Genomic DNA, 9315 nt, shown 5'->3' with positions numbered 1-9315 from the left:
CCTAAACAAAAGTTAAATAGCTTATGTCAAAGTCTTTAAAAGGGACTGATAACAGTAATCCAATTTCTAAAGTGAAGTATGGTGACGATTATTTCAGGTAGAAACTGTGGTTTCATACTGGTCTTAGAGGGCACATTTTTCCTTTGCCTGGGAGGGACAGCACAGCTGTCCCAGGGTTGGAGGGCTCCAGTTAACTTGTCAACTCAGTGTTCTGGAGACCCAGGACTGTGGTTTAGATAACATGCCTAAGTTTAACCTAGGTTACCAAGGACTCTGGATGGTATGTTTGCCCAAAGCTGTGGTTTGGATTGCATGCTATCTCTGCTTCTGTAACTTGCCTTTTTTTTGTAAACTAGGTTCCTCATTCCAAACCTTGAGTTTAAAATTAAGTTGTCATGACCTAGAGCAAAGAATATTCTTACATGGTATTATTCTACAAGTTTCATTAATATTTTTTGATGCTTTAACTTAAGGACATGAAAGGATTTATTCCCTTCCACTGTGTGGAAGGCCCCCTGGGGAAGGCACTTAAGCATTCTGTATTGACCTCTCTTGACCCTTTTTTTGCCAAGAGAAGTCCAATTGTCTACAGCTGTTAACTGAATTCTTCGTTTAAGCTGAGATCATGAAAAGCTGGTACCATGGATCTGTCTCTTGCCCAATGGTGTAAGCTGGGCCCTCCCTGGAGAAGAAACCTGGGTTCCCCATGATCAATGCCAGGGCCCCGCCAGCAGGTGAGGGGATCCAAAGGCAGTTGCTGGGCATGGAGGCCAGAGGGACATAGGTTAACAAGGAGACAGAACTGAACCTCACATCACCCTACTTGGCCCAGAGGATGGCTGGTAGTCAATGACGGGTAAGACCCCTCAGGGAGGGGCGACCTAAGACAGGCATAGTCGGGGGGCCAGTAGGAGAGAACTTGGGGTTCAATAGAGGTTGGACACAGATCCTCACCCCCCCCCAAATTGTGCAGGGGCTTGAACATTCGCCCCTTCTGAGGAAGGTCTCCTGTCCCCATGGCTGTTTCTTGCTTCCCATGCCCAGCCCAGATCAGGAACCAAATACCAAAAGAGATTTGGTCCAGCTGAAATCAGAATCCAGATAATCGGAGGCTTAGCTAACAGACCCTATGTCTAAATCTAGCCTAACAACAGGAATGCTCAGAGCCTTCACAAGGATGTAAATTAAAATTATTGTTAGAGTATTAAATTTGACAGTAAAATACTTGTCAAGTTTTCAAATTAATTAAGTTTGGCTAACTTGAAATAGGTAATTATTCAAAAGGTATTAACCAAAATTTTCATTTCGTGGTAAGCTGCTGGAAGACATCTTACCCAGGTATGGTTTTCCTGCTATGATAGGATCCGACAACAGACCAGCCTTTATTTCACAGGTAACACAGGCAGTAGCCAGGGCTATTGGGGCAAATTGGAAATTACATTGTGCCTATAGGCCCCAAAGCTCAGGACAGGTAGAAAGAATGAATAGAACTCTAAAAGAGACCCTGACCAAATTAACCATGGAGACTGGCGGGGACTGGGTGGCTCTCCTACCGTATGCCCTTTACTGGGTAAGGAACTCCCCTTACACCCTGGGCTTTACTCCCTATGAAATCATGTTTGGCAGGCCACCCCCTATCATTCCTAACCTTAAAGCTGAATTTCTTGCTGAATTTGAAAATCAAGAACTATCTCTTTCCTTGAGAGGGCTCCAGAGGGCACACAAGGACATTTGGCCGTGCCTCCGAGCCATCTACGAGACCGGCCCAACCCCAACTCCTCATAAGCACAGACCAGAAGATTGGGTCTACGTCAGAAGGCACCGCTGGGAGACCCTCGAGCCACGTTGGAAGGGTCCCTACACTGTGGTGCTGACGACCCCCACCGCTCTCAAGGTAGACAGCGTTGCGACCTGGGTCCATCACACTCATGTCCGGTCAGCGGACCCATCCGTGATCTGGGAAGACTTCGTCACCAAATGGAGCGTCGATTGAGATCAATGCAACCCGCTCAAGCTCAAGCTACGGCGTGCTCAACCTGCCTGATGCTGGTAACATTGCTCGCGATCACTCCTGCTACCGGGAGCCCCCACACTCCCTATAATGTTACCTGGCAAATTATAGACACCAACTCAGGGGTGGTTCTCAATCAGATTTCTCAAGCCCATCCCAAAGGCACATGGTTCCCTGAGCTGCGGGTGGACCTCCAGACTCTTTCCCAGAATCTACCCCCCACCATACTGTAAATCTGCTGCAATAGGCGCAGGGATTAAGGACTCAAAACCATTAAGGACCGCCTATTTCTATGTCTGCCCCGGGCACTCTCGAACTCGGTCCAGGGAAAAGAAGCCTTGTGGAGGCGCTGGAGACTATTTATGTGCTTCCTGGTCATGCGTCTCAACTGGACACATTTGGTGGGAGGCCCCGAGGAAGAATGACCTGATCACCGTTGGACGGCTGCCTGCCCCACCTCGTCCCCCGAGAGGCCGTAGCCACTGCAACCCTGTGAGCATTTCCTTCACGGGAGAGGGAAGGAAGGCTACCGCATGGGACACTGGGAAGACTTGGGGACTCCAATTTTATCAGTGCAGGGAATTTGGAATGTTGTACCCTATTGACCCAGGAATGTTGTTTTTACATTGACCACTCGGGGGTTGTAAAAGAATCCATGGCCCTTATAAGAGAGGGACTACAAAAGCGAAAATTGGAAAGGGAACAGTCTCAGACCTGGTATGAGTCTCTGTTCAACTGGTCCCCTTGGTTAATTACCCTCATCTCAGCCCTCATCAGGCCCCTCACAATCCTGCTGCTGCTGCTGCTGACCCTTGACCCCTGCATAATCAACATGCTAGTTCAGTTTGTCAAGGAACAAGTAGGGATTGTGCAGATGATGGTTCTACACACCTAGTACAGGCCTCTAGCAGCAGAAGGTGAAGTAGAAATGCAAACCGACCCATGATTGGGCCTGTAAGTCTCAAGACAAGGGGGGAATGAAAAGGCAAGGGCTACGCCCTCCATCTTGCCCCAGATCCTCCATTTTTGTGCAGCAGCCATTAGCCATGTGCTCAGCAAGGAAATTCTTCCCAGAAGCCCAAGCCTCTGCTAGCCACACCTAGGATTTCTTTAAACTAACCAATGATAATCAAGGGAAGTGCGCGCCATAGACACAACCACATCCTGTGTAACAAGACACCGACTTGCGCCTGGCCAATTGGCAGGGCCCACAGTCCTCTCTCCTCCCCTTACTCCAACCCCCCTATAGAACCCCTCTCCCCACAGAACTCGCTCTCTCTCTGCCTCCTGCCTCTGTGTCAGCGAGTGTGGTGGACAGGGAGCTCGAGCTAGCTCGAATAAAGACTCTTTTGCTTTTGTATCAGACTCAGCTGGCTCCCTGGTGGTCTTTTGGGGATCCTGAAATCTGGGCATAACAATCCAACATCCCCTGAGGGGTCCCGGATTGCGAGAGGCTGCAGGTCAGGCCGAGGGACCCCACCAGTACATGATCGGAGCTGGAGAGGGACCACAGGAGGGCTCCAGCGCATGTCCGGCCCTGTCTCGCCCAGTCCTGATCAGGACAATCTGGGGTGGGCTGATTGGGGCCGGCCAATTGGAGAGGGATGCGGGAGGTTGGCCAGCTGGGGAGGGACTGTGGGAGGGCTCCAGGGTGTGTCCAGCACATCTCGCTCAGTCCTGATTGGCCGGACCCCAGCAGCAAGCTAACCTACCAGTCCAAGCGACTGCCCGTGCACATCATAGCAACAGGTCGACCAGTCGACTGTCTACCCCAGTGGTCATTGCTTGTCATAGCTAGCGATTGAGCAACCTTAGTATGTTATTAGCATATTACACTTTGATTGGTTGAACAGTCCACTGGTCGCTGGATGACCGGACACTTAGCATATTAGGCTTTTATTATATAGGATTCTTTATTTTAGTTACATCTATTTATTTATGTTTTAATAACTTTAAGATTTTAAAGCCAATTATTATTATCCAAGGCATTTTCTTTGGCAAATTCTGTAACAGAGATAACTTATTGACTTTCAGTGGCTTTAATGTTAAAGTATTATTTGATTTTTATTTTATAAAAACAGGAGTGCCCCACTGTAACGGGTTTGGCTCAGTGAATAGAGCGTTGGCCTGCGGACTGAAAGGTCCCAGGTTCGATTCTGGTCAAGGGCATGTACCTTGGTTGCGGGCACATCTCCTGTAGAGAGTGTGCAGGAGGCAGCTGATCGATGTTTCTTTCTCATAGATATTTCTAACTCTCTATCCCTCTCCATTTCTCTCTATAAAAAGTCAATAAAATATACTTTTAAAAAAAGAAAAAACAGGAGTGCCCCAAGATTTGGGAGGCAACCTTGGAATGCGGTCCATTATTATTCAAGAACTACCCATTATTATAGAAACACTAATCTTGTTGCCCAAACACAGCCTGTATATTTTCTTTCTATCATTATTGCCATCTTTTAAAGAAAAACAGTCTTGGATTTATTCTGTAGCATCCATGAAGAAATAGGGCTCAGTCCAGGAGGCCAGCCAAAATCGGGCAGGGCGCACCTTCTCTTAAGCTAGCTTTTTTCTCTTCATGGGTACAGAAATCCCAAACGCATCCCTAAATTGTGAGAAATGTCTCATCTATTCAAATTTCAAATGATGGACTGGGAAATAAAAACATGGCAAAAATGAGAATTTTAATAACACTCTTGAGAGTGGGCGTCCATTTTACAGAATTACCATAAGACTGGGCAGGAGCTTTTTTTAGTTACTTCCCTTTGTCTAGGGAATTTTCCTAGGATCTCTGTTATCGACCACGTGTTCCACTTATATTCTTTCTCTCCCCGTTCCCACCTTCTGTTTGCTTTGGGGAAATTTAGTAATGGCCTGTCCATCTACTGTTTCTTTTCTATTAAATTAAATTAAAGGCATGCTTAATAAACTAACAATAAACAACAGAGACAGATAACAATCAACAGACAAGCGCCCATAACATATAGACAAGAATTACTAAGTCAGAGTTCCTTTCATGGATCTTATCCTATTCTACTCTCCATACTACTGACTGGCCTCTAAAATTATTTTAGCTAAAATATGCTTGTCCCAAGGTGTCATATGGTCATTTTCAGACCAAGCATTAAAGAGTCCTTTTGTAAAATGACAATTAGCCTCGTTTTCTCTAGCTTTTGACCCCTTCCACACTAGAGGCAGAGGATCCAGGGCTTTAGGTATTACAGAATTTTGATGCTCAAAACGAAGTGGGCATAATGCAGTTCGAACAAGAGCCCACATACTTAAAGATGACAAGGAAACTTGTTTTCCTTGAGCCTGATTTAAGAGAGTATCTTTTGACACCTTAATTTCTTTATCCTTGACCATGCAAGCTAAAACTTTACAATGATGTTTTTGCCTTTTACTCAATTTCTTCCCCATTATAGCCTGGCTGAAACAAAAGACTTCCTTCGTCCACTTATGGTTCGTGACTCTGAAGCTGCAATGGGTTTTGTGCACAGTGAATTTCCCCACCTTTTCGGTGAACCTCCCAACTTTCCGGTGAATTTCCTTTTTTCTTAGTTTTTCGCTCAGGTGAATCTTCTTCTCCAGGTCCCTTACAAGGCACCAGATGTGAATGCCGCATCCATTTGCGGCTAGGGTTCAGGATATGGAAAAGGGGCCGTGCACAAACGAATACACTAGACAAGAAATATGAATTTATAAGCATAGGGGGCCAGGCGGAAAACCTTTCTCTAGTGGAGAGGCTCTCTGACTTCTCAGTCCCATTTGCTTTTATTCAATTGAATACACATTTGCCCTTTAGGAATGCATAAGGCATATCAAAGGTAAAGCTTGGTAAACAGTAACAGGATTATCAGGGTAAGGATTGCCTTGAGCCATTTGGCCCACAGCAGGGCAATATTATCCTGATTTTCAGCCCTGTTGAATATCACATTGATAAGCTAACTACTGTTAGTCTCAGCCCACAGCAGTAGAGGTGCAGCCTTTCTGAGATAATGCACAGATAAGGGAAAAGCAGAGTTGACATAGGTAAGAAAATCTGCAGGACTAAGCAAGGCTTAAAGACAAGCGAGGAGAGTGTAGAATTAAAATCAATGAAAAGCACAGGTCTGAGCAACCTGGGGCCCCCACTACGCCAGCATGGCCACTGGCTGGCATGGCGGCCAAGGGACGAGGCTGTGTCTATTAGGAAACTATGGGGCCAGCCTAGTGGAAACCCATATCTTCCCATAAAACAACTAAGTTCATGTTTCCCACATTCTAGAGCCATGAGGCGAGAGAGCCCGGCCCTCGGCTGGGCCATGGCTGCTGTCCTGATGCTGCAGGCGCTGGCCATGGACAATCATTCCCCACAGACCCGTGCAGCCAGGCCGGGGTGTTCGCGGACCTGAGCACAGAGGAGCTGAAGGACATGCGTAGCTTTCTCTGGTCCTGAAAGGACCTGAGGCTGGAGCCCTCCCGAGGATCAACCATCACCAAGAACTACGTGTTCCTCATTGAGATGCTGCTTCCCAGGAAGCAGCAGGTGCTGAAATTTCTGGACCATGATCAGAGGCGGCCGGCTCGCGAGGCGCGTGCCATCATCTTCTTCGGAGCCCAGGGCATCCCAACATCACTGAGTTTGCCGTGGGGCCCCTGCCATGGCCCCACTACCTGAGCCCCCTGCCCCCCAGGCCTGGGCATCAGATGTCCTGGAACTCCAGGCCCATGTCCTCGGCGGAGTATGTCCTACTGAACCAAACCCTGCAGGAGGCCACCAGGCCCTTGCACCGATTTTTCCTGGACACCACGGGCTTCTCCTTCCAGGACTGTCACACCCGATGCCTGACTTTCACCGACGTGGCCCCTCAGGGCTTGGCCTCGGGTGAGCGCCACACCTGGCTCATCTTGCAGCGCTTTGTGGAAGGCTTCTTCTTGCACCCCACAGGCCTGGAGCTCCCCCTGGACCACAGCAGCATGAACACCCAGGACTGGGCGGTGGAGCAGGTCTGGTACAATGGGAAGTTCTACCGAAGCCCAGAAGAGCTGGCCCGGAAGTACGATGCCGGAGAGGTGGACGTGGTGGTGCTGGAGGACCCGCTCCCCAAGGGCAAGGGGGCCAAGGGCAGGGAGGAGCCGCCCATCTTCTCGTCCTACAAGCCACGCGGGCACTTCCCCAGCCCCATGACCGTGAAGGGCCCCCACCTGGTCCAGCCCCAAGGCCCCCGCTACAGGCTGGAGGGCAACGCCGTGCTCTACGGGGGCTGGAGCTTCGCCTTCAGGCTGCGGTCCTCCACGGGGCTGCAGGTGCTGAACGTGCATTTCGGTGGGGAGTGCATTGCCTAAGAGGTGAGTGTCCAGGATGCAGTGTCGCTGTATGGAGGCCACACACCTGTGGGCATGCAGACCAAGTACATCGATGTGGGCTGGGGTTTGGGCACTGTCACCCATGAGTTGGCCCCTGGCATCAACTGCCCAGAGACAGCCACCTTCCTGGATGCCCCTCATTACTAAGATGCCGACGACCCTGTCCACTACCCCCGAGCCCTCTGTGTCTTCGAGATGCCCACGGGGGTGCCCCTTCGGCGCCACTTTAACTCCGACTTCAACGGTGGCTTCAACTTTTATGCAGGGCTCCAGGGCCAGGTGCTGGTGCTGCGGACGACGTCCACGGTCTACAACTATGACTACATTTGGGACTTCATCTTCTACCCCAACGGGGTGATGGAGGCCAAGATGCACGCCACTGGCTATGTGCACGCCACCTTCTACACGCCCGAGGGGTTGCGCTACGGGACACGCCTGCACACGCACTTGATAGGCAACATGCACACTCACCTGGTGCACTACCACGTAGACCTGGACGTGGCAGGTAGGACTCGCTGGTGCCAAACATCCCCAAGCCAGACCTCTGTGGGAGACGATGCTGCACCCCGGAGGCAAACCATCAGGAGATCGTACCCCACCTGCTCTGAGCTTGTAGGGCTGGAGTCCTGAGCCCCGGGAAGGGGTGAACGTGAACAGCGCCCCAGTGCTGCCCGGGGTGCGGCAGCCTGGACTCTGTCCTGCCCTGGGGCTGCGCTGACCCCTGGGTCCGGTGGGTTGGGTGGAAAGTTGCGCTCAGGTTAGCAGAGAGGACAATGCATCGATGTTAGCAAGGTCGCTGCTGCCTTGCACCTGGAGGTGGACGCAGCACCATTGGGGTTACTTACTGTGTCTCCTGGGTTGATGGTGTCACCGCGGCATAGGCCTCGTGGCAGGATGTGGCCTGACATCAAGTCAGAACCGCCCCCAGAACCAGACAGGTGGCTCCCTTTCCTAACCCCGCCCTCCCCACCCGGCTCAGCCCCCTCCACCCACGCCCTGGGCACAGCAAGTGGTGGACACAGCCCCCGCCTGGGGAAAGGTAGCCGCCCCTCTCAGGGACTGCAGGACAGCCCAAAGCCTGGGACCCAGGGCTCAAAGAAACTGCTCACAGTCCCACCGCAACCACCGCAGCTGCGGGGACCTACCGCATCGTCCTCTGATTCCCCTGTTGGTTTTCGTGTTTAATCCCTTCCTCCCACCCCTCAGCTGGCTCCATGTGAACCCCTAACACCCCCCCTCGCCCCTGATGGTTTGCTGTTGGACGTGGTCTGGGGTGGAGAACCCAGTGTAAAATGGGGGGAGGGGTACTTTGGGTGCTGGATCCTCATTCTGCATCTCCCTTCACACCCGCAGGCACCTAGAATAGCTTTCAGATGCTGGGCATGAAGCTAGAAAACATCACCAACCCCCTGGAGCCCGGAGCACCGGCTGGTCCAGCCAACCCTAGAGCAGACGGGGTACCCCCGCGAGTGCCAGGTGGCCTTTGGCTTTGGACGGACTCTGCCCAAGTACCTGCTCTTCACCAGCCCCAAGGAGAACCGTTGGGGCCTCCAGCGCAGCTACCGGCTGCAGATCCACTCCATGGCTGAGCAGGTGCTGATGCCCGGCTGGCAGGAGAAGCCGGCTGTCACCTGGTCCAGGTGAGGAGTCCTGGGAGGCGGGGGGTGGGGGATGACTGAAGGCCCTGCCCTGTGTTTCCCTGAACCACGTCCAGCACTGCAAGGGGTGAACCTGAGGAGGGGCGGTAAAGGATTAAAGAAGACAGACAAGAGAAAATAGTTGGAACAAGGTGGATCACTGCCTGGATGAGGAAACAGTGACACATCCTGTAATCTGAAGCTTCATTTTCTAGTCAGATCAAACTAAGTAAAGCAAGGGGAGTGGTCAACATATTTACAATGTTCTTGCGAGTTTCAAATCTATTTCCTTACTTAAGCCTTGTTTTGGCAGCACTTGCT

At 51.0% G+C, this 9315-nt stretch overlaps 1 pseudogene; it reads left to right on the top strand.

The window, feature by feature from the left end:
- Positions 1 to 6279: 6279 nt before the first annotated feature.
- On the top strand, positions 6280 to 9001 carry LOC102427130 (annotated as a pseudogene).
- The last annotated feature ends 314 nt before the right edge of the window (positions 9002 to 9315 follow it).

This window comes from Myotis lucifugus, unplaced genomic scaffold (assembly GCF_000147115.1).
Source record: "Myotis lucifugus unplaced genomic scaffold, Myoluc2.0 scaffold_3262, whole genome shotgun sequence".
NCBI classification, from domain to species: domain Eukaryota; kingdom Metazoa; phylum Chordata; class Mammalia; order Chiroptera; family Vespertilionidae; genus Myotis; species Myotis lucifugus.
The sequence above is the reverse complement of the archived record's forward strand: the minus strand, read 5'-3'. Positions and strand labels throughout refer to the sequence as shown.